General features: G+C 40.5%; 1 protein-coding gene and 1 pseudogene across 1 annotated transcript in view; both read left to right on the forward strand.

The window, feature by feature from the left end:
- SPTLC2 (serine palmitoyltransferase long chain base subunit 2) overlaps window positions 1-25,908 on the forward strand; it is a 116,684-nt gene that overhangs the window by 76,474 nt on the left and 14,302 nt on the right. The gene's annotated exons all lie outside the window — the stretch shown is intronic.
- LOC125103796 (ubiquitin carboxyl-terminal hydrolase isozyme L5-like) lies at window positions 8,397-9,681 on the forward strand (annotated as a pseudogene).

Raw genomic sequence — 25,908 nt, forward strand, 5'->3', positions numbered from 1 at the left:
CCCCCCGCCCTTTTTTTTTTTTAAGGTTAATTTACTTATTTTAGAGAGAGCAGGGGAAGATGGCAGAGGGAGAGGGGGAGAGGGTCTTAAGCAGACACTGCACTGAGCGTAGAGCCCACCACGGGGCTCAAATCTCACAACCCTAACTCATAACCTGAGTTGAAACCCCAAGAGTTGGAGCTTCACCAACTGGGCCACCCCCCACCTCCCCGACAGTCTTTACTCAGGTTTACTCAGTCCACCAATTTAAATGTTAATCTCATCCAAAACATGCTCACAAAGTACACCCAAATTCTGTTTGACCCTACATCTGGTCACTGTGGCTCAGTCAAGTTGACATACAGCCGTCCCAGCATTCTTGATGCTTTTTTGAATACTAACATTTGCCTGCAAAGTTTTCCGGGCTCAGTAGAAATAAATAAGTGAATGAATTCTGTACTAGGCCTGTCGTTTTTTCCTCCTCCATGTTGTGCTTGGCAGTGAGGACACAGTTTTGGGTTCTAAACTCTGGTTCTCTTCAAATGTAAACCGTTTTTATAATATTAAGTTAGTTAACTTTATATTTTAGTTTCTGTGTGTTCGTTGATTTTTAGTTGGTCCCGATCATGATGTTTACACCCTGGGCAGTTTGCCAGAAAGTAGATCATCTGTAACACGAATGCATGTGCTGCTCAGGGATCAGTCTTCAGGATCCAAAATGCACGATTTTTAATGCCAATGTAAATGTATTCATCTATTTTTATTCTTTATTTTGTTTATAAAACTAACCCATGCTCATTTTCAAAACCCAGATATCACAGATATGTTACAGAAAGTACGGTCTCTGTGATTGTGTGTGTGTGGATAGCCCGTGTCAGCTGTTTGGCATGTGGTCTACGGATTTATCACTGTCACTCCTTTTTAGCAACACCACTTGATTAGAAGAGTTTGGTAGTTATGGGAGGGAAGAAAATGAGAATACTTACTGCCTTTTTAGCAGTTACCGGGGACAGTTTTGTTCTACGGTTGTTGGACTGTACTCCGTAGTTTGGGCAGAACAGAAAACAGGTGAGTCCTGCTTAGGATACCTCCCCTACCCTCTGTGTTTATAGTGCTTAAGAAGAACAAAGAGAAGGAAATCACGGGTAGCCTGGGTGGCTCAGTTGGTTAAGCAGTTGCCTTCAGCTTGGGTCATGATCCCAAGGTCCTGGGATCTAGTCCCATGTTTGGCTCCTTGCTCAGCAGAGAGCCTGCTTCTCTCTGCCTCTGCCGGCCCTTCTGCCTGCTTGTGCTCAATCTTTCTCTGACAAATAAATAAATAAGATCTTAAAAAAAGAGAGAGAAGAGAGAAGGAAATCGCATTGTGAGAGGGCTGTCAGCTTGTGCATTCTCTGTAAATGAGGGCACTAACAATGCCTAAACAAGTGATCATATCCAAGTTGGCTTGAATATGAGAATCTTGTCATTATGGTAAGTGAAATGTTCCATATTTTTCCAGCATCTCTTGTGGGTACCTTCATCTGATAGCACCCCATATAAGACTAATGTGTTACAATGTTAATTCTCAGGGCGCCTGGGTGGCTCAGTGGGTTAAAGCCTCTGCCTTCGGCTCAAGTCATGGTCCCAGGGTCCTGGGATCGAGCCCTGCATTGGGCTCTCCGCTCGGTGGGGAGCCTGCTTCCTCCTATCTCTCTGCCTGCCTCTGTGCCTGCTTGTGATCTCTGTCAAATTAAAAAAAAAAAAAAAAATAGAATGTTCTCTCTGAAGTATTAAAAAAATGAAACAAAAATAAAACAAGCCATTTTGTTACTGTTCCTTGTTAATTCCTGCCCATGGTTGGTGAGACCTGAGTCTGGCCAGTTGCCCTCCTCGACTTTAGACCAGTGAGATTTGCCCTGTGCCCTGGCAGAACACAGGTTACTCTTGGGCAGGAGGCTCTTTCTCATCTTGACTTGAGCCTTGGTGGTGTCTTCTTTTTCTTTTGTGTTTTGTGTACTGACATCAGTTTTGACCTATTCGTAATGGCCGGCAAATGTATGCATGTGATAGAGCTATCATACACTAAGGAATGGAGTATGCCAGATGTGCAGACACACATTTCATGATTTCTGGAAGTTTCTTCAAGGCAGGGGCTGAGAACTCAGCCAGTAATGATCAGCAAGAAGTAGGATTAGTTAGTGAAGGCCTTTGATACTGTGTCAAGCATCACAGATGTTACTGCAGCCTGGGAGTAGCGAATGGGAATTGTGAGGATAGTAGAAGAAACAGTGGAATTGCCAGAAACCTGCCATAATTACAGGAGATTCAGGAGGAGAAGCAGTCTCCTCTGTACCTGTCTGAACATACATCTCCATAGGATTATGCTGGAACACATGTGCTTGCAGATCCCTCACCCTCCTGAAAGGGGTCATGTTATAACCAGATCGCGCAGTCTCTATACCTAGAATTCTCGCATTTCAAAGCTCAAAACAGTAATTGAAATGAAAATAGGCCATGATAAGGCGTTGCTTGGAAAAGTTACTTTTGACAGATGAATGTGCTGCTTTGGGTTGAATTTTTTGTTCTTCTGTATATATAAAGTGTTTGCAAACAGACCTTCTTAGTTAATTTTTGCTTATTTGTGGATTTTGCATGTTTCGTATATTTTTGGTTTTGCAAATAGATTATGGCATATTTGTCATCCTAATCCACTGCACAACTACACATGTGTATCATTTCCCCTAAATATCGTTAGGGGATATGGTGTTAGTCTTTTCCCGTCTTGGCAGAACTGCCCTTTGTGGACTTATGTCAAAGTTAAAAGTTAGCAGTATGGGGCTTCTGGGTGGTTCAGTCATTAAGCATCTGTCTTCAGCTTAGGTCATGATCCCAGAGCCCTGGGATCAAGTCCCACATGCAGCTTCAGCAGGAAGCCTGCTTCTCCCTCTCCCACTCCCTCTGCTTGTGTTCCCTTTCTTGGTGTGTCTCTCTGTCAAAAACATAAGTAAAATCTTTTAAAAAATAAATAAATAAAAATGTTAGCAATAAGGTAAGTCTGCTTTTGATAGTAAAATATATTTCAGGAGCAGCTGGATGGCTCAGTCAGTTAAGTGTCTGCCTTCCGCTCAGGTCATGATCTCGGGGTTCTGGGATCGAGCTCCATGTGGGGCTCCCTGCTCAGTGGGGGGTCTGTTTCTCCCTCTGTCCCTCTCCACTCCTCATGGCTCACACACTCTCTCTTCTCTCTCTGTCAAATAAATAAATAAAAATCTTTAAAAATTAAAAAATATGTAAATTTCAAATTCAGATGGAGACTTTCTTGGTTATCTGAGCACCATTACTACTGTACCTCACTCTACCCCCATCTGCACAGTTAATTGAGAATATGTTGTTAAATTTATTTTATTAGCAGATAAGAGCTGTGTCTGTTACATTTTTTTTAAGGTATATTATTCCTTTAATTGGTATCTGATCTTTCACACATCCAGATAGAACTTCTTACTACTTTTTTTATCTGGTTTTGGCTTTTTTTTTTTTTTTTTTTACCCCCAATTAGTTTAAGGCACAATAAGATTTCATTCACTCAGCAATCACTTTTTGACTACTTACCATGTACCAGCCATGAAGAATGACATAGTATCTTCAAAAACTTCTTAAGGCAAAGCATTCAGTTTTTTGAATTCTCAAAATAAGCGACATTTTCCTAGCATTTCTTAATACCTCCCAACACCTTCTGTGTTTTAGTTTATTAATTTTTATTCTGCCCCTTTTGGCATCTGATTAGGTGTTAGAGTTAGAAGAGTCATTTGGCTTTCTTCTTCTCTTTCTCTCTCTCTCTTTTTTTTTTTTCCTCTTTTTGCTCAAGATCTCTAGTACCTCCTTAGAAGACAAAGTATATATACTCATCTATTTCCTGGCTTTTTTCCAATTTGAAAAAAGAAGAATAATTCCTTAAAATATTGTTATAAGTAAAATAATAAAAATAGTAAATTGTTACATATATAAACAAAGTAATTGAAACAGTGAGTTTTTAAACACCATGTACAAGGCATTTTATTAAGCACTTTGCCTGTATTATTTCACTTAATCCTTAAAACAAGCTTACAAAGGGGTGCCTGGGTGGCTCAGTGGGTTAAAGCCGCTCCCTTCAGCTCAGGTCATGGTCCCAGGGTCCTGGGATCAAGCCCGCGTCGGGCTCTCTGCTCAGCAGGGAGCCTGCTTCATCCTCTCTCTCTCTGCCTGCCTCTCTGCCTACTTGTGATCTCTGTCTGTAAAATGAATAAATAAAATCTTAAAAAAAAAAAGCTTACAAAGTAGGTGAAATCATCATCGTCATTATCAATTCCATTTTGCAGATGAGGAAACTGGGCTCAGAGAGGTTAAGTGACCTAGCCACAACTTTACAGCTAGTCGACGATGGAGCCAGAACATAAACCCAGATAGTCTGACTTGAGAAGGGTCCAGACTAAAGCTCAGGAGTGAAATTTAGAAAGAAACAGTGAAGTTATTATTTCCTGTCTTTCCTGCTTTGATGTCTTACTTCAAAAATGCTCTCTGATGGTTTCAGGTTTTAAAACGTCAGCACAAGCAACTCTGTATGCCTGTTTCAGACTAGGGGAGAGAATCTATTTAGCCCTGGTAGAGACCAGGTCCCATCCCTCTTATGGTGAGGAGTGGTTTTCAAAAATAAGGGCCTCTGCTTGCCATCTTGAATACTCCAGTTACATAGGTAATTGGCCTCATCTGGATGGCAATTAGTGGGTGATGTGATGGCAGAGATCAGGGAACACTGGTTAAAACTAGCTTTGGAAAGTCAGTAGTGTATGGTAGAGGATGTAATAAATGAGGTGTAGTTATAAATTATAAACTTCTATGTGTCATATGTGTTTAAATGTTGGTAATATCAGCTGTGTCCTGTGTTATATGTTAAGAGTGTGATAAGAGATTAGAAAGTGGAGGACTAGAAACCGTGAGGGAGGGCGCCTGGGAGGCTCAGTGGGTTAAGCCGCTGCCTTCAGCTCAGGTCATGGTCTCAGGGTCCTGGGATCAAGTCCCGCATCGGGCTCTCTGCTCAGCAGGGAGCCTGCTTCCCTCTCTCTCTCTCTCTGCCTGCCTCTCCGTCTACTTGTGATCTCTCTCTGTCAAATAAATAAATAAAATCTTTAAAAAAAAAAAAAAAAAGGAAAGAAACCGTGAGGGAAAGCAAGAGGATCCTTTATTTCATCTTTGAAAGCTAAGCTAGAGGGTCAGATCATGTAATGCGGAAGATGTAAATGGCACAATTTTAAGGGAAAAATACATGAATGGAGGGAAATAATAATAGTGAACATGTTACTATGTTTACTATATACTGAGCACTGCTCTAAGTTTGCAAATAAATTCTCAGAACAAGTATTAGACAAAGTTCTCCTTCCTTTATAAAATGAAGCAGCAGAGAGGTTAAGTTGCTTACCCAAGGTCGCAGAGTTACAAGTGATGGAGCCAGAATTTGAACCTGGATGTCAAGGTTCAAATGTCAGAATGCTTTTTGTATATGAGATATTTCATTATTATTTGCCTTAGTGTAATTGAATATAGGTAATTCAGCTGTAAATCCGAACTAATTTGAACACATAAAAGGATTTCCATTTTCTCAGACCACCTTGAATGTTTGTATATTTTGGGGGAAGTTTGCAGCCCTCAGAGTTTGCAGTTTGTTTTGAGGTCAGGAGACCACACACGAAAGGTGTAAGAACAGAAACAGAAGCTTATAAAAAGAACAAATTCATGACGTACAGAGTAGAGACAGGTCTTAAAAGGTGCCAGAAATTTTCCCATAACCTTTTTTTTTTTTTAATTCTGTCCTTCATCTATCTGTTTATCTTTCTTTCTTTCTTTTTTTAAGATTTTATTTATTTATTTGACAGAGATCACAAGTAGGCAGAGAGGCAGGCAGAGAGGGGAGGGGAAGCAGGTTCCCTGCTGAGCAGAGAGCCGGATGCGGGGCTCGATCCCAGGACCCTGAGATCATGACCTGAGCTAAAGGCAGAGGCTTAACCCACTGAGCCACCCAGGCGCCCCTGTCCTTCATCTTTTATAGTGCTCTTGGTTCCTTTGAAGTTTTTCAAGCTTAGAAATACACAAAATATTGGTAGAAAATAACAAAACAAAATGGAAATGAAAAACAAATTGCTCATATTTAGTGATTTGTATGATTTTCATCTAAAATGCAGAAAAATTGTCCAGGAATTTTTGTTAGTAGAGCTGTGTATTTACCACCAAGCTAATGATGGAGAAGGACTTAGGGTTTTAAGAGGTGTGGACTTTTTTTCAGAATTTATCCCTTAAGTCTTTTGTTTACATAGAAAAAAGTGAGTTTGGGATAAATTATATTACATTCTTCAAAAACAAAAAGTATTGTTTATACCTGACATATAGGCTGGAAGATTGGGATGAAATGGGAATGATTGATTGCTGATGTGTGCTGGTTTCTTTGGGGGGAGGCTATAAAAATGTTCTAAAGTTAATGATTTTGATGGTTGCATAATTCTGCAAATATACTAAAAACATTGAATTGCATGTTTTAAATGGGTGAACTGTATAGAATGTGAATTATATCTCATTAAAAAGAACCTTGACCTCTAGTGAGTGAACATTGTGGTAAAATATATGTAACATAAAATTTTTAACATTTTAGCTAATTTGGGGTCTACAGTTCACTGGCATTAAGTACATTTTACAGCATTGTGCAACCGTTACCACTGTCCATTTCCAGAATCTTCTCATCATTCCAAACAGTAATTAACTTTAAATATGCCAATCCAAGTTTAGAAGTAGTAGGCTTGACCTACTTAATTTTAAACCTTTAGACTTTAAAAATACTTGATCCCCCAAATTGAGTTTTGTTTCTCTAAAGTTTTTAGGCTTTTCCATTTGTTTGCCCTCAGACATGCGTTTTCTTTTGTGTTCCCTCAAATAGTGACATCACTATTTATGAAGTTGTCCAAACAAGAAATCACTGTTATTATTTTCTTTGCTTCTACATTCCATATATTTAATCACCAGGGCATTTAGATTGTGCCTCCTTAATATCTTTGAACCTGTCTGCTACTCTGTATCCCCACTGTTATTGGCTTAACTTAGACTTCTATTTTCACATGGATTTACTAGTTATAGAAGGATCAAGAAAAAATTATTTGGAAGAATTAAGATAAATAAAAAATGCTGAAAATGAGGAATTGGAGACCTCCATGCAGAGAGTTCAGTGCAGTGTGATGACTCTTGGATACCTTTCCTGAATACTCTAGTCCAGATTGTTCTTCCTATCCAGGATTCATTCATTTGTTAAATATTTATTATGTATCTTCTGTGTGCTTTAACGATTTCTAACATTTCTGTCTACCCTCAAAATATATCCCCCATCTGCTTTTCATACCTGTTGCTGTCGCCGTAGTCCAAGCCATTGTCCTTTCTCACGACCTCTCTGCTTCTGTCCTCACCTCTCTTTAAATGCAACACTCAGGATGATCCTGTGGAAACACCAGAGAGCTTATCAATCTTCTGTTTAAGAATTCTCCCAGGGACTCTCCTGCTTCTCAAAGTCAGAGGCAGAGGCAGAGCCTTCCTTACAGTGAAGACTGTGAATCCCTTGTTATCTGGCCCCTTGTGGACCTTCTGTACCATACACTCCCTTGACTGGCTCTGTTCCCACCTGCTGGTTCACTCTGCCCTAGGACATGGCAGGTGTGCTTCTGCTTCTGGGCCGTGCACTTTGTGGATCACCCAGGTCATTTCTCACACACCAGCTGAGTGGGGTATTTATTTTCTCATTGTCCATCTCCCACATCGGAATGTATGCCTCTTGCAGGCAGTTTTGTCTCTTTTGTTCCATACGGTGTGTCCAGGGCCTGGATGTCTGGCACACACTGGTGGATACTCAGGATCCATTTGTTTCATGTCTGTTTGCCTAGCACATGATAAATTCTTCCCTTTCTCTGTAGTCTTCCTGGTCAGATTTTTGTCTCTGGTGTAAAGACTATAATGCTACTTCTCTGTCTCCTCTATTTCTACCAAATAGACACTAAAATAAATGAAATTTTTATCCTTTATTTTTATGTACTAGATTTGTTTTTTTAACAGTTTGTATCTTAAAGTTAGATAAGGTTTCAAAAAAAGTTAGTATTTTAGTTACTAACTAAATTTTAGTATTTTAGTTAGTATAAATTCAGCTTCTTTAGGTGTTTACCTTTCTCTCTCTCTCTCTCTCTCTTTCTTTCCTTTTTTTCTTTTAAAGATTTTATTTATTTATTTATTTATTTATTTATTTGACAGAGGCCCAGTGAGAGGGAACACAAGCAGGGGGAGTGGGAGAGGGAGAAGCAAGCTTCCCGCTGATCAAGGAGCCCGACGCAGGGCTCGATCCCAGAACCCTGGGATCGTGACCTGAGCCAAAGGTAGACGCTTATCGACTGAGCCACCCAGGAACCGCCTTTTATTTCTTTAAGAAATCCTGAAGCAGGCTATGGGGGTAGCAGGCAGGATGACGAGGGGCTAAATAAGGAGCTCAGTGGCAGGTTTGCTGAGATCATTGAGATCAGTGGCCCGTGGCCGTTGGTGGGAGGTGGACAGAGCCTGAGATAGCAGCCAGGGCATTTGTGGCCTGGGCCATGACAGGCAGTACTAGTGAGTGGTGCCTCATGAAAAGGGACCCTAGGCTCTTCACAGAACGCACTAAAGAATTTGGTTGCCAAAGAGCCCAAGTAGAAGAATTAAGGAGTTTAGAGCCTGAGAATTTTGAAGAGTTAAAGCCAGTTGATGGGTTAATTTTTCTTTGCACGTGGCAGCCAGGAGAAGAACCAGCAGGCTCTGTAGTTCAGGACTCCGGACCTGACACGATGTATTTGCCAAGCAGGTAATTAATGATGCTTGTGCTACTTAAGCCATAGTAAGTGTGTTATTGAACTGTACCCATCAAGGTGTCTGTTTAGGAGAGACATTATCAGAGTTTCAAGAATTTTCACAAAGTTTTGATGCAGCTATGAAAGGTTTGGCACTCAACAGTTCAGATGCGATTTGACACGTACACAACAGTTTTGCCAGACAGCAGATGTCTGAATTTGGTGCAAAGACATCAGCAAAGGAAGGTGCTTTTCACTTTGTCAGTTATGTTCCTGTAAATGGAAGATTGCATTAATTAGGTGGATGAAGAGAAGGACTGATTGGTTTCGGTATGCGCCTCAAGATGACTGGATCCGTGCAGTGAGGCTAGTCATAGAAAAAAGGATACAAAAATACGGCAAAGGTGAAATTCGATTTAAGTTAATGGGCATTGAATCTGATAGAAAAATGATATATGAAGAGAAGATAGCAGAGTTACAAAGACAATTTGCTGAGGAACCAGTGGATACAGATCAGGGTAATAATATAACTGCTGTTCAGTCAGAGGTTCCCCAAAACCAGATGCTTATTAAAGAAGAGATACAGAAACTAAAAAGATTTGAAAATATCAAAAGGAAGTATAATTATCTGCCTTTCATTATGGAATCATTAAAGACTCTAGCAGAACACCAGCAGTTAATACCACTAGTAGATAAGGCAAAAGAGGACCAGAATGCAAAGAAAGCACAGGAAACCAAATGAAGAAGATGCTTTGGGATGTGTACACATTTCTGCTTCTGTACTTACTTAATGGAAACCATTAAGTATAAAGAACTTTGAGGGGCACCTGGGTCGCTCAGTCAGTTTAGTGTCTGCCTTTCGCTCAGGTCATGATTGCAGGGTCCTGGGATCGAGTCCCATATTGGGCTCCTTGCTCAGCAGGGAGCCTGCTTCTGCTTCTGCTTGCTGTTCTCCCTGCTTATGCTCATTTTCTTGCTCACTCTCGCTCACTCTCTCTGACAAATAAATAAAATCTTAAAAACAAAACAACTGGATCTCTTGTTTCTCCTTATCATTAATGAAAAAACATCTGTATTTGTCTTTGATATCTGAACACTTTGAAGATTTTGAAACGAGTTTTGTCTTGAGAAAGTAAGGTTTTAATGCAGCTCATTTGAAAAAGACAAAGTTTATAGTGATTTTTTGCTGCAGCCAGGAGAAAAAGCAATAAACATCCCAATTTTATTTTAGCAGACTTTTTTTTTTTAAGATTTTATTTATTTATTTGACAGAGAGAGATCACAAGTAGGCAGAAAGGCAGGCAGAGGGGGGCGGGAAGCAGGCTCCCTGCTGAGCAGAGAGCCCGATGTGGGGCTCAATCCCAGGACCCTGAGATCATGACCTGAGCTAAAGGCAGAGGCTTAACCCACTGAGCCACCCAGGCGCCCCGATTTTAGCAGACTTTTAAAAATCCACACACAGCTACTGTATATGCACAGTTTTAAGTCTTGGTGAACTTAATATAAATTGGTCATATTCTCAAATCTGAGCACTTTTCTTTTAATGGACAATACTGAATTTGATGAAATAGCTCATCATTTATATGGAGTAGTAATACGGTGTGAAACAAACTTACATGTTTAATTGAGACTTTCATAGATGTACATATTTTTTTAAAAGTAAGGATCAGTTTAATGCAGATTCAACATTCAGTTGTTTTCCTTTAGGCTCCTGAAAACCCCAGAGACGTCAGAATATTTTTTATTACTGTTGGTTCTCAAATCTAAATGTTCAGTTGCCGGCACACTTCCTCTTTCTTGGAAGAAGTAAGTTATTTTTAGAACTCTGATTTCCTGATTAAGTAGAGTCAGGAATCCCAGCAGTTCTCCCCATTAAAGGATATGCTTGCACATGTAAGGAATGTTCTGTTTACCTAGGGTTTATTTAGTTCAGGAATATCTTAAGTCTTGGGACAATTCCAGCCTTCCCTCAACTGTGTGCATCTGCTCCCTCTGCTCAGCTTTACCCATTTTTTTTTTTTTTTAAAGATTTCATCCATTCATTTGGCAGAGAGAAATCACAAGTAAGCAGAGAGGCAGGCAGAGAGAGAGGAGGAAGCAGGCTCCCTGCTGAGCAGAAAGCCCGATGTGGGGCTCGAACCCAGGACCTGGGATCATGACCTGAGCCGAAGGCAGCGGCTTAACCCACTGAGCCACCCAGGCGCCCAGCTTTACCCATTTTAAAATCAAAGTCAAACCCTCCACTTTCCAAAAGAACCCATCCTTCTCTTCTAATTTATCAAAAGCATTAGTCCTAAGAAATTAATATTTTGCCAAAAATTACCGTATTTCATGGTCAGGTTTTCAGATTTGAGTCTTTCTTAGAAAACACAGTCTCAAGAGACTGTTTTTCTGTGAATTGATAATATTACGCTCACCCAGAGATGTTTAAACTTTTTTAATCCCAAATTCACCTCTCTGGCAAACCCTTGTTCCTACTGCATTCCTACAGTAGCATCATTTTAACTTGTTCTCTGCTGAGTATTTCTGTGCCCCATCACACGCTGATAATTCCAATTATAATGCCCCATAGCTCTCCTAAAGGCATTTGTCCAGTAGGCAGTGGGAACCGGACTTGTTAACATTACTTTGTGCCAGCCTTTCCTTAGTTTTTCCCTCTTGCAAAATATGTAGAAGAAAAACCCAATACTAAAATATCTAGGGAAAATGACTTTGTGAGAATGAAAGCAGATGCATAGGTGGAAAATAAATATTTGTATGGTTAGTATTGTCTGATTTGTGCCTTCATTCATATGATTTTTTAAAAAGAGAAAGGAAGGGCCAGCCCCTTTATGCTTTCATTTCCTGCCTCTAGGCAAGGGCTTTAACTCCGTAAGTACTGTTTTCATAACACTTCCCCTGTCTTAGAAATTCCTGGAACACCCAGCACCAAAAATTTCAATATTTTTCCAGGTTTGTCTTAAATAACAAAGGCTGGCAGGAGAATGCCTGAGACCACCCCATAATATCTAGATAATTCTGTGGGTGTGTGTGTGCGTGTGTGTTTTAAGTAAAAGGGTGATTTTTTTTAAGCGTGATTATTATATAATAGTTGGATATCTTTTTTTTAAGATTTTTTAAATTTATTTATTTGACAGAGAGAGATCACAAGCAGGCAGAGAGGCAGGCAGAGAGAGGAAGGGAAGCAGGCTCCCTGCTGAGCAGAGAGCCCAATGCGGGGGCTTGATCCCAGGACCCCGAGATCATGACCTGAGCCGAAGGCAGAGCTTAACCCACTGAGCCACCCAGGTGCCCCAGTAGTTGGATATTTTTAAGATATAAATTGAGTTATCAGAAATTTAATCTCATTCCAGTTTTTTTTTAACTTCCTTTGATTTTCCAAGTATTTAAATGCTTATTTTTACTTTAAGTATTAACATTCCTACAATAACATGCACAAATCTTAGGCATATACAGTTCAGTGAATACACACACCTGTCTAACCACCACTCAGATCATGAGATTAGAACATTTCCAGTTTCCCAGAAGACTATCTTGTGCCTCTTTCCAGTCTCCATTTCTCCTTGCTAAAGATAATTTCGACACTATTTTGACTTCTATCACTGTATATTAGTTTTGCCTATTCTTGAACTTCATATAAATGGAATCATCCATGCAATACATATTATCACTCTTTTGAATCTGGTATATATTATTCATCATTATGTCTTCTGAGATTTATGTGCACATTTGGGTGGAAAAATATGGTTCATTTGCATTGCTACCTAGTATCAAACAATATTGTTAGAATATATTACTAGTTATTCATTCTGCTAATGGACATTTTTAGTCATTTCCTGATTTGGGCTGTTATTAAGAGTGGCTGTCTTGTATATATCTTATGGCACACAATTCTGTTCTGTGTTTGTACCTAGGAATGGAATTGCAGGTCATAGAATATGCTTACATTCAGCATGTATTGCCATTTTTACAAAGTCTCAGTTCACAGTTTCACTAGTAACATCTTGATCATTCCATAGTCTTGTCAACACTCAGTATAACCTTTCCAACACATTTTAATGTATTTAAAAACACATTTCTGGGGGGGTTAGAGAGGGAAGAAGCATTATTTATTCTTACTCAGATTAGGAGCTGTATCATTTTATCTTAAATGTGTTTATTCACTACTTGCTTTGCTTTGCCTTGTCAACCCAGCTCACTATTTTGACAATATTTACTGCATTCTACCCAAGAAAAAAATGTACAAAAAAAGCAGAAAGAAGACCTAACCCAATGGAAAGGTATCTGTGCTCCTGAGTCAGAGGACTTAGTATTGTTAAGATGACAGTACTTCCGGGGTGCCTGGGTGGCTCAGTGGGTTAAAGCCTCTGCCTTCGGCTCAGGTCACAATCCCAGGGTCCTGGGGTCCAGCGCCGCATCGGGCTCTCTGCTCAGTGGGGAGCCTGCTTCCCTCCCCGCCTCTCTCTTCCTGCCTCTCTGCCTACTTGTGATCTCTCTCTCTCTCTCTCTGTGTCAAATAAATAAATAAAATCTTTAAAAAAAAAAAATGACAGTACTTCCTAAGTTGATCTATAGATTCAACAATATCCCTTTCAAAATCCCAGCTGCTCTTTTTGTAGAAATTGGCAAGCGAATCCTCTTATTCATGTGGAAATGCAAGAGATCTATAATAGACAAACTGGAAAACGAACAAAATTAGAGGAGTCTCATGCCCCAAAGCTGTAGTGTCAAGATAGTGTCGTATTGGCATAAGTATAAATACATAGACCAAGAAATACACTGAGAGTATAGGGGTACCAGGATGGCTCAGTCATTTGAGTGGCTGACTCTTGATTTCGGCTCAGGTCATGATCTCGGGATCTTGGGATCCAGCCCTATGTTGGGCGCTGCACTCAGCGGGGAATCTGCTTCAGGTTTCTCTCTCTCCCTCTGCCCCTTCTCCTGCTTGCTCTTTTTCTCTCTCTCTCTAAAATAAATAAATCTTAAAAAAAAAATACACACACAACATAACTGAGAGTCCAGAAGTAAACATTAATTTCTGATTAGTTGGTATTCAACAAGACAGCCCAATGGGGAAAGAACAGTCTCTTTTAATGAATGATTCTGAGACAACTGGATATCCACATGGAAAAAATTAAGTTGGGGGCGCCTAGGTGGCTCAGTTGGTTGAGCGACTGCCTTCCGCTCGGGTCATGATCCTGGAGTCCCGGGATCGAGTTCCGCATTTTGCTCCCAGTTCCATGGGGAGTCTGCTTCTCCCTCTGACCTTCTCCCCTCTCATGCTCTCTCTCACTCTCTCTCTCAAAAAAATAAAATAAAATCTTTAAAAAGAAAATTAAGTTGGACCCCTGTCTCCCACCATATACAAAAATAACTAGGGGGGCACCTGGGTGGCTCAGTGGGTTAAGCCTCTGCTTTCATCTCAGGTCATGATCTCAGGGTCCTGGGATTGAGCCCCCCATCAGGCTCTCTGCTCAGCAGGGAGCCTGCTTCCCCCTCTCTCTCTGCCTGCCTCTCTGCCTACTTGTGATCTCTCTTTAAATAAATAAATAAAATATTTTAAAAAAAATTACTAGGGGCACCTGGGAGGCGTGTTTAGGTCTGCCTTAGGCTCCGGTCATGATCCCAGAGTCCTGGGATCAAGCCCCGCATCTGGCTCTCTGCTCAGCAGGAAGCCTGCTTCTCCCTGCCCCACTTCCCCTGCTGCTTGTGTTCCCTCTTTTGTTGTGTCTCTCTCTGTCAAATAAATTTTTTTAAAAATCTTAAAAAAAAAAAAAAACCTCTAAATGGATCAAGGGCCTAAATGTAAGAACTAAATTTACAGAATTCTTAGAAGAAAACATAGATGCAAAACCTCATGACTGTGGGATTAGTCAGGGATTTCTTTCTTTCTTTTTCTTTCTCATTTTTTTTTTAAGACTTATTTATTTTTGAGAAGGAGAGTATGTGCATCCAGGGGAGGGCAGAGGGAGAGGGGGAGAGAGTTTTAGGCAGACTCCTCGCTGAGTGCAGAGCTGCACTTGGGTCTCAATCTCATGACCCTGAGATCAGTCAGGTGCTTGACCACCTGCACCATCACGGCACCTGGGCAGTGATTTCTTAGTTACAACACCCAAAAGAACAAGCAAGCAAGAAAAATAAATTGTCCTTCATCAAAGCTTTTGTTCTTTGAAAGACACCTCATCCAGAAAGTGAAAATACAGCCCTCAGAATGGGAGGAATTTTGTAAATCATGTCTGATAAGAAAGAACGTTAACAACACAATTAAAATGACCCAAGTAAAAAATGGGCAAAGAATTCAAATAGGTATTTCTCCAAAGAAGATACACAAATGGCCAATAAGTGCAAAAAAAGAGAAGGTATTTAAACCTATTAGACATTAGAGATATGCCAGTGAAAACCACAGCAAACTACTTTACACACACTAGCATGGCTAAAATAAAAAAGACAGACAGTAACATCATTAGTGAGGATCCAAGAAATCAGAAAGCTCCCATGTTACTGATGGAAATGTTAAGTTGCCCAACCACTTTGGAAAACTAATATTTTTATTTCCAGTTCCTCACAAAGCAGATACCATAGAATTAGCGTATTACCCAGAATTCTCTTCCTAGGTATATTCCCAACCAAACTGAAAGCCCATGTCCGCATGATAGCTTGTATATGAATGTTTATAAGCAGCATTTTTCATGATAGCCAAAAAGTGAAAACAGCCCAGTGTGCATCAGCTGATGAGTGGAGGAACAAATTGCAGTGTGTCCATGCACAGACAGTGAAAAAAGAACGGAGTACGGATGAACCTGGAGACCATCATGTTAAGTGGAAGGAAGAAGACACAATAGGCCACATATTATATTTTTCCATTTCTGTGAGACGTCCAGAGCAGGCAAATTCATAGAGACAAGAAGTAGGTTAATGAGAGAGGAAATGCGGACAGACTGCTAACGTGGATGGAGTTTCGGAGGCGGGGGTAAATTATATACCAGTGATGGTGGCACAACTTTGTGACTATACTAAACACCTCTGAATTGTACATTGTAAAGGTGTGCATTTTACAGACTGCAAATTACATTTCAGTAGAAGGAGGAGAAAAACTAAAGAGAGTAATGAGGAAATACAGTGATGATATAAGCTGTAATAATTTGGAACAGTCAATTAATGGAATAGAATTACAATTCCAGAAAGGTAAGGAAAGGGCCTGCTGAAGAGAGGCCCTACCTAACCTTACAGTATTACCTTTTAATACACTGTTAATCGGTTAGCTCGTACTGGGTTTTCCCGTGTGTGATTTTATACTTTAAATATACCAGATTTCCCCACATGTATATCTTCCTCTAGATAGTTGGCAATTGACTCTAAGGGAGGTAAAAACATGCCCAAGATCTATATACAGCTAATGCATCTCTCACTTAAGTTTTAAGGCTAAAGAGAAAAGAAACCTATGCTCCCTCCCTGTGAAGAAATAACTTTAGGAACAATAGTAGTTCTCAACTAACCAAGAACTGTGCTGCCTTCCTAAGACACTTGGGAAACGTCTAGGGGCTTGTTTGGTTGTCACAGTCTGGGCTGTGAGGAAGTGGTATTGGTATTGATCACCAAGGGGTGGGTGATTCTAAATGCTTTTCAGGACACTGGACAGCCTTGACCAAGAATTGTTAATGTCACTAGCAGTCTTACTAAGAAATACTGGCAATGGTTGACTGAAATTTTCAAGATCCCCCTCTTTGAAAGGTGGAACAGTATTAGAAATCCTAGAATGGAAATTTGGAAGTGTTACCAGTCAGGAGAACCAGTTCCAAACTCAGATCCAGCTCCTCACCACATGAAGATTGATGCTGGAGAGACAGGTGATGATGGGAAAGGAAAGGTTGCTTTATTCAGGAAGCCAGCAACCTGGGAAGATGGTAGACTAACGTCTCAAAGACCATCTTCTCCATCAAGGGCAAGGCCGAGTGTTTTAAAAGGGAAGGCACTGGAAAGGGGAGGGGGGCTGCATGCAGGAGAAGCTGGTGTCCAGGCAGCTACTCCTGAGTGGACATGAGCCTGATGCCTGCTAGCCTCCTGGCAGCTGTTTTCAAATGGAGTCAGGCCTTATCTTCTGGGAAGGTAGACCTCAAAGCCACTGGTCTCCAAAGCTCAAAGAAAGTAAGTCAGGTCTGCTACAGGTCAAGGGACTTAGGTCAGAAAGCAAAGAATGCATAAGCTTGAAGCAATTCAGCCCTTAAGACCAGCTGGAGTGCTGTTGTGAAGGAGGATACAGGATGAATGGAAGTCTCTGGGCACCCCCTCTTTCCCTAGGAGCAGATGGACGGGGCCCAAGAATCCAGGAGCCAAGTGGCCTCAGGGGCAGGCACTCTCAGTGACATCATTTAAACAGTTACTCAGTTCTCCTTTTTTGTTCCTGTTAACTACGATTCCCGTATAAGACCTGCTTAATACAGAAGCTAGAGTGGATCAGTGAGCAGTGGTTAAGGACACAGTCTTAGAAACTAGAGGAACCAGTGGGGGCCCCAGGGTGGCTCCATCAGTTAAGCCTCGGACTCTTGGTTTCAGCTCAGGTCGTGATCTTGGTCAAGAGATGGAGCCCTGTGTCTGGCTCGGTGCTCAGCAGAGACTGCCTAAGTTTTTCTCTCCCTCTCCCTCTGCTCTTCCCCACCTCTCTAAAATAAATAAATAAATCTTTAGAGAAAGAAAAGAAAAGAAAAAAAAAAAAAACTAGAAGAACCAGGGAGTTCAAATCCTGGTTCATCCGTTGGATGAACCAGGTGTTGGTTTGTTTCCTCAGCCACGGAATAACTCTCGAACCTGCCGGTTTCTAAAAGGGGAAGGAGGGCAACCCTCCTAAGTCTCTTCTTCCTCTCAGAAGTTACTGACGTAGGAAAAATGCTGTGGCTTAAGTATTGAGCATGAAAGGAATTTTGATTCTCAGCTGAGATCTACTGGTCTCTTTTGAAAGTGTCATTGCGATTTTGCATCTGAGATCTTCTACCATGCAAATAATTGATGGTTCTCAAAACTGCTGTCATAACAATAGTTAAGGCAGATCTGATTCCCTCTTCACCTCAGCCCCAAATACTTCCAGGCTGGCAAGAGATTGAGCTGTTGTCCTAACATGGGATTCAGATGTAGCACCATTAGTATAAGAGAATGCCAGTTCAGATTAATACGAATCAATATATTCTTGCGTTCACTCATGGTAGACTATAAGGTAGTATCTTATCAGGGGATAAGGCTGGATGGTAGTCGACATGGAAGTATTTAGAGATATAGCAGCTGAAACGAAAAGGAAAGGGAAGAAGCATTTATTGAGCCTGGCACTCTGTTTGCTATACTAGGTATTTTCTGTGCCTTGAAGGGAACAGTACGAAGAGCTTCCATAATCACCATGGGAATAGCCTTTGAAAACATAGTTTGCATGTGATCTCATTACCTGATATTATATAAACATTTGTTTAAGAGATCTTTAAGATATAACCTCCTTGTAGATTTCAATGGCAACATATGTTTAACATAGCCAAAGTAATCCAACCACAGTAAACTATTGGAAAAAGTAACTTTCCAAGTAGCAAAACTGAGACATTTGGACAGAATATTAAACTAAAAGGTTGGTAGTTAAATTCAGTTCTTAGACATAAGGTATTAAAGAGATAGTATATGGGAAAAAAAAGATAGTGTATGAAATATACACAATAATGTGTTTAATAGTATAAATTAGAATAAGGTGATGGGTAATATTTTTCCATATTTTATCCTGCCTTATGACCCTTACCTCACAGTTAATACTGAAAACTAATTGAAACCATTCTTGGGGCTACCTGGTCTGTTTGGCAGACCCTCAATTAAGAAAACCCTTATCTGCTTTGAGATTATGACCTTTAGGAAGGGGGGAGTTCTTCAGGAGAAGAAGTCTTTTCAAGAAGGAAAGAAGTTCTTCAATTTCAAATTCTTCCAGCCCATTATAATTGATTGGAAAGTATAAGTATGAAGAGTAGCGGTAATTTTATTTTATTTTTCCCAGGAAAGCAGATTATGTCAGCATATCCAGGAAATCTAAGAAGATTAGGAGCTGTATAATGGAGTATGATATGACTTAGGGGACCAACTCTGGTTGAACATAATTTCTATTTGTGTCCTTTATTTGAAAGATTTCAGTTAACACTAGAAATGTTACTTTGGAAGTTGCAGACTCAAACACATTTTTTTTGATTATGTTATAAGTTATATAAAAGCTCATCAGCTAAATTGACAATTATATTGCTATTTAAGCAGGTGATGAGTACATGCTATATTCTTTGAAGCGTAAGTTCTAAGTAGTTAGCCCTAATGCCATTTAAGACAAAAATGTCTGCTGCCTTTTATATCCCCTTACTTTGTACATAGGTCTTATCCCGTTTTTTTTTAACCAGTCCTGAGACTTTAGAAAATTTGTAGCTCACAGAATACTATCTGTTCTGATTGACACCTGTCTGGGAGGGCATATGAAATTTTATTTTACTTGAGTAATGATCCAGTAGTTCCTTCAAATGTTAACGTTTACATGGCTGAATGAGAATCCTGGGGAATCTGGATTAAGACGTGATAAAATGTACCTTTTGGAGAACATCTGGAATGCAGTTGGTTCAACTTCACAATCTACTTGGCTGTGGTTAATATATAGAGCTCCAAATCTAATCCTATTTCGTAAAAGTGATGTAAAATTATCAATATAGTTTATCAGTAGGTAGGTAATCGTGATGCTCCTCCTTTTTAGGTTTTCTGTTTCTTTAAAAGAATTAAATCTAGTGATGCCATCACAGTCTATTGATCCTTTATTACTTCCTAAACATAAAATTTATTGCAAAGAAGTTGACGACTCAAAATGGCCTGTTAAAGTTATCTTTTACGTTTTCTGAGAACTTAAATTATGTACTCCTGTTTCCTTTTCTTTCTCTCTTTTGTACAATGCCACAGATTTTGACTAAAGAACTCTATACACACACACAGCCGCAGAGTGAGACTTAGTTGTAAAGTTCAAGAGAATCAGGGTAGAGGTTTTCCTCAGAATTGCTTTGATGCTTTTTATCATCCTTAAAAGTAAAGATTTATTGGGGCACCTGGGTGGCTCAGTGGGTTAAGCCTCTGCCTTTGGCTCGGGTCATGATCTCAGGGTCCTGGGATCGAGCTCCGTGTCAGGCTCTCTGCTCAATGGGGAGCCTGCTTCCCTCTCTCTCTGCCTACCTCTCTGCCTACTTGTGACCTTTCTGTCAAATAAATAAATTAAAAATTTTATTTAAAAAAAAAGTAAAGATTTATGTTTAAAAAGTAGAGAAGAATGCTGACCTCTTCTATTACCATCTGTATTCTTAAAAAGGATAAAGACATTTTAAGAGTTAGATTTTTTTTTCAGTAAGCCTAAATCTTTTTACACTTCACATGTTTTAAATCCCTATTGGAGGGGCATCTGTCTGGCTTACTTGGTAAAACACGCGACTCTTGATCTTGGGGTCATCAGTTTGAGCCCCACGTTGGTATAGAGATTACTTTAGAAAAAAGAAAGAAAGAAAGAAAAAGAAATTGCGATTAGACCATTCTTCCAGCCCATTACAACTTGCGGCAACTCTGTGGTAAGAAAACTCCTTAGAAATGAGCTAGCAGAGTGGACTTCAGTAGCAATTACACTTCTTGGCATTAGTAGTAACTAGTATTTTATTTTACTTTTTTAAGGATTTTATTTATTTCAGACAGAGATCGCACACACCAGGGGGAATGTGGGGTGGGTGGAGGGAGAAGCAGACTCCCCGCTGAGCAGGGCGCCAACATGGGGCTGGATTCTAGGACCTTGGGTTCAGAATCTGAGCTGAAGACAGAGGTTTAACCAACTGAGCCACCCAGGTGCCTCTTAACTAGTATTTTAGATGATATTTAATTCAAAATGGGTAACTGTGCTGTCTTTGTAATTCAGCATCACCTTAAGAATAACTATGTAGGGGCGCCTGCGTGGCTCAGTGGGTTAAGCCTCTGCCTTCGGCTCAGGTCATGATCTCAGGGTCCTGGGATCGAGCCCCACGTCGGGCTCTCTGCTCGGCGGGGAGCCTGCTTCGTCCTCCCTCTCTCTCTGCCTGCCTCTCTGCCTGCCTCTCTGCCTACTTGTGATCTCTATCTGTCAAATAAAATAAATAAAATCTTAAAAAAAAAATAACTATGTAACTACTTCCCAGTATGTATAAGTGCCAGAGCTTACTGAATTGTCTACAATTATTTGTCTGGTTTTCCTGTTACTGTCTTTGAAATTATTAGGTTGAACCACAAGAAATTGTCATTTTTAGGTCACAAATAGTCAAATATTGGCAGTGTCATGGTGCAGGCTGCGACTTTCGTAGGTTAAATAGACCACTTAATGCGTGTGATTCACTGCGACTGCCATTTCTGATTGAGCTGACTTCTTTCTTTGACACTTCCAGTCTTCATTCCCGTCTGTACTCACCTGCAATGATTGCCGTTTGCTGGTCAGGCCGAGTTTATTGGAAGAACTGCTTTTCACTTGTCTCATACTTACCCTGTGTCTCCTTAGGCTCATTCATCCCAACCCCCTTCATTTGCCAGTAAGTGCTGTTTTAAAAATAAGACTCAGATACTCCTACCCAATAAAGGGCTGAACACTTTAAAGTTTGAAAAATACCTGACTGCTTGGTGTGGTGTAGAAGAAAAAGCACTGACAGAATCAGAATATCTTGATCTGCCTCCAGAAAGAGAGGCCTTAGAGAAATAATTTAACATCCTTGGGCCTGTTTCTTTATGTGTAAAGTATAAACAGTACATTCTTTTACTATACCCATCTAAAAGCAGTTAGAATCAAATGAAATTGAGGTGTTAATTCTTTTTTTTATTATTTTTAAATTTTATTTCAATTCCAGTGTGACTAGGATGTTTAAATATATGTTTAGGAGAGAATTCTTTTTAATCTAACTTTATAGCTCTCAAGATGAAGGTCAGTGATCTCTGATGTCCATTAACATGTGAGTGGATAAACATACAGAAAAATGGTGGTGTATCTTTACAAAGGAAAACTGTTCAATAATAATGGGGATGTATAAGTTGGAGATTTTAAATGCCTGTTCCCAGTATCTTCAGGTTGTGGTATGTGAGTGTCATTTTAGGTGTGTTTTCTTCTGGGACTCTTGTCGGGGAGCAGATGGTGATGAATAGTGAGACAGATGTTCAGTTGCTTTCATTAAAGAAAACTTGCTTAGGAAGCCCGGGTGTCTCAGTGGGTTGAGGCCTCTGCCTTCAGCTGGGGTCATGATCCCAGGGTACTGGGATCGAGACCCGAGTCGGGCTCTCTGCTCAGCAGGGAGCCTGCTTCTCCATCTCTCTCTGCCTGCCTTTCTGCCTGCTTGTGATCTCTGTCTGTCAAATAAATAGATAAAATCTTAAAAAAAAAAAAAAAAAAAAAGGAAAGAAAGAAAATTTGCTTAGAATGATATAGTAATTGGAAAAGTTAAGGTCTGAGGCACCAGGGTGGCTCAGTCATTAAGCTTCTACTTTTGGCTCACGTCATGATCCTGGAATCCTGGGATCAAGCCCCACGTTGTGCTCCCTGCTCAATGGGGAGCCTGCTTCTCCCTCTCTCTCTGCCATTCCCTCTGCTTATGCCTGCTCTCTCTCTCAAATAAATAAATAAAATCTTTTTTAAAAGGGAGGGAGGAAAAATTATGGTCTACATCCTTAAGATTTCTTTATTTCCTTGATATTTTTCTGATATTCTTGGAATGAGAAAAAAAATTTTTTTTAAGTAGTTGGTTTATGATGAGAAAAAAGTAGCAAGTTGCAAAATAATAAAGTGGGTGCAGAAAAAATAATATATACTAATATGCAGGTGTATCACTAAATTTTTTAAAAAACCATCTTTAGGGGCGCCTGGGTGGCTCAGTGGGTTAAAGCCTCTGCCTTTGGCTCAGGTCATGATCCCAGGGTCCTGGGATCGAGCCCCGCGTTGGGCTCTCTGCTCAGTGGGGAGCCTGCTTCCTCCTCTCTCTCTCTCTGCCTGACTCTCCGCCTACTTGTGATACCTCTCTCTGTCAAATAAATAAATAAAATCTTTAAAAAAAAATAATAAAAAATAAAATAAAAAATCATCTTTAATGAGATATCATTCATATACAGTACAGTTCACCAACTTTAAGTGTATAATTCCATGAGTTTTGCCAAATGTATACAGTCAGGTAATCATACCACAATCAAGCGATAGAATATTTTTGTCACACCCGCCCCCCAAAAGTTCCCTCCTACCCCTGTCCTGTCAGTCCTCTCTCCACTCCCTGGCAATCATTACTCTGTTTTCTGGATCTATAATTATGTCTTTTCTAGGATTTCCTATAAATGAATGCGCACAGTGCGTAATCTGTGTCGCTTATTTCGTGTAACAATGCTTTTGAGATTCATCAGCATTGTTGCATGTATCACTTGTGTGTTCCTTTTTATATATTTCCTTTCTCCCTTTATCATGCTTCCTCCACCATTCTGAATGTATGGAGGGCATTTACGATAGCATTTTATATATCCTTGTCTGCCGATCCTGTTATTTCTGGTCCATTTCTGTTGATGGACTTACCTCCTGGTTGATGAGTCATATTCTCCTGTTTCTTTGAACGCGGGGAATTTTTTATTGTCTGCCAGATGTGAATTTCACATTATCGGGTGCTGCACTTTGTTGTATTCCTTTAGGTAGTTTTGGACTCTGTTCTTTGAATCACTTGGATCCTCTCCAGACTTGCTTTTAAGGTTTGTCAGGATAGATCCACAGCAACTTTTAGTCTAGAGCTAATTTCACTCCACGACTAGTGTGATCTGGGGCCTTCCCATTTGAGGAGGTGAAAATACAAACTGTCACCAACTCCAGATGAGCCTGGGAACTGTTGACTCTGATGCTTCTTTCCTCAGCCCCTGGTGGTTTCTTCTCATGCGGAACAGAAGGCACTCTGCCAAAGGCTCAGGGGGACCCTGCTGCAGACCCCACACCTCCCTCTGCTCCTCTTTCCTCTCCTGTATCCTGCCTGAGAAATCCTAGCCACCTTAGCATCCCCAACGCCAATCTCGGATGTCCTCACCGGACCAGACTAGATTCCTCTCCCTGGGCAGCAGCCTGGGACCTGCCTCCAGCCAGTCAGGGAGCAATCCAGAGGCTCATGTTTTGTTTTCCTTCTCTCCAACAGCACAGTCTGGCGCTGCCCATGGCCCCGTGCTTGAAAAACATTTTATATACATTTTGTTTTGTGTGCTCTGTCCAGTTTTCTCTTGTTGACAGCAGAAAGGTAAAATCTGGTCCAGGGTGCTCTATCCTGGCCAGAAGTGGAAGTCTCTTTTTTTTTTTTTTTTTTTTTTTCTAAACGTGGAGTAAGCATGTATAGGTATTTCTGGGGGGAAACTTGGGCACAGGGCTCATTAGTTCTCAGCATAAGGAAATGTAATGTACTTTAATGCTTGCTTTACTGTTGTAAGACAGGTCTCGTAACTGAAGTGGCATTCCTCATCGCTCACAGTGAGCCAGCTGAAGTCAACTTGAATTTATCTGCACAAAGTATCAACTTTGGGTTATTCGTAGCAGATTTATCTAGGGTAGCTTTCCGTCAGTGAATGGATGGATAAATTGGTATTCTAAGGACGTTTGTTAGCCACCTGTATTTCTGACCAACTGATTAACTTATCTTTTGAATTTTATGATATTTGTACTTTGTAAAATGTGAATTTGTTGGCTCTCTAATATATGTGCGAGGATAACTGCGACCTTTCCTTGTTTGTGAGTATTCGTGGTGGAGAAGACCCTGGAACAGTTCTTGGCCCTTTGCAAGCTGATGTTTCAAATTTAGGCTTTCTCTTCAGAATGATTGTTTGGATGTCTTTTCATAGATTGGTCTACCATAATGTCAGAACCCAGTCCAAATATTTAGTTAGTTAGGAGTTTAAGAAATGTTTGTTTTAACCATTTGTATTTTAGGGAAGATGAATAAACTAAGATTAAAAATACGATTTTATGTTATTATGGGTACACTACTGTTGTCTGATAGAAGTTTTAGGAAGATGGTGACATAAAATCAAACTTTTTTAAAATACCATCCACGGGGCACCTGGGTGGCTCAGTGGGTTAAGCCTCTGCCTTCGGCTCAGGTCATGATCTCAGGGTCCTGGGATCGAGCCCCGCATCGGGCTCTCCGCTCCTCGGGGAGCCTGCTTCCTCCTCTCTCTGCCTGCCTCTCTGTCTACTTGTGATCTCTCTCTCTGTGTCAAAAAAAATTAAAAAATAAATAAAAATAATTAAAAAAATAAAAATACCATCCACATTGAAATCTTTTTTTTCTTTTAAGATTTTATTTATTTATTTGACACAGAGAGAACGAGAGAGAACAAGCACAAGCAGGGGGAGTGGCAGGCAGTGGCAGAGAGAAAAGCAGGCTCCCCGCTGAGCAAGGAGCCTGATTCGGGGCTTGATCCCAAGACCCTGGGATCATGACCTGAACTGAAAGCAGCCGCTTAACTGACTGAGCCACCCACACGCCCTAAAATCAAACTCTTAAGAGGAAAATTTAGGGCTCTAATGGCTGTATATCTGATCGTATGTGTAAAATTATTTGCAGTGCGGTTCATTGGAAGGAATATTGAAGATGAGAGACCTAGTTCTTTTTTTTTTAATATTTTATTTATTTATTTGACAGACAGAGATCACAAGTAGGCGGAGAGTCAGGCAGAGAGAGAGAGGAGGATGCAGGCTCCCCGCTGAGCAGAGAGCCCGATGTGGGGCTCGATCCCAGGACCCTGGGATCATGCCCGAGCCGAAGGCAGAGGCTTTAACCCACTGAGCCACCCAGGCGCCCTGAGAGACCTAGTTCTAGTCTCACCTTATCACCATGTCACTGCAGGCTAGTCGCCCCCTTTGTGAGAGTCATCTTTGTGAGAGTCACCTGATCTATGAAATGAAGAGAACAACTATGAAGGGATGGTAGAGTGAAAATGTTTAAGGATGCTAATGTGCCAAGACAATGCTAATTGTTGAACTTCATTTTGTACGTTATTACAAAATCTGCCTGGAACACCTACTGTG

Source organism: Lutra lutra, chromosome 7 (assembly GCF_902655055.1).
Source record: "Lutra lutra chromosome 7, mLutLut1.2, whole genome shotgun sequence".
Classification (NCBI taxonomy): domain Eukaryota; kingdom Metazoa; phylum Chordata; class Mammalia; order Carnivora; family Mustelidae; genus Lutra; species Lutra lutra.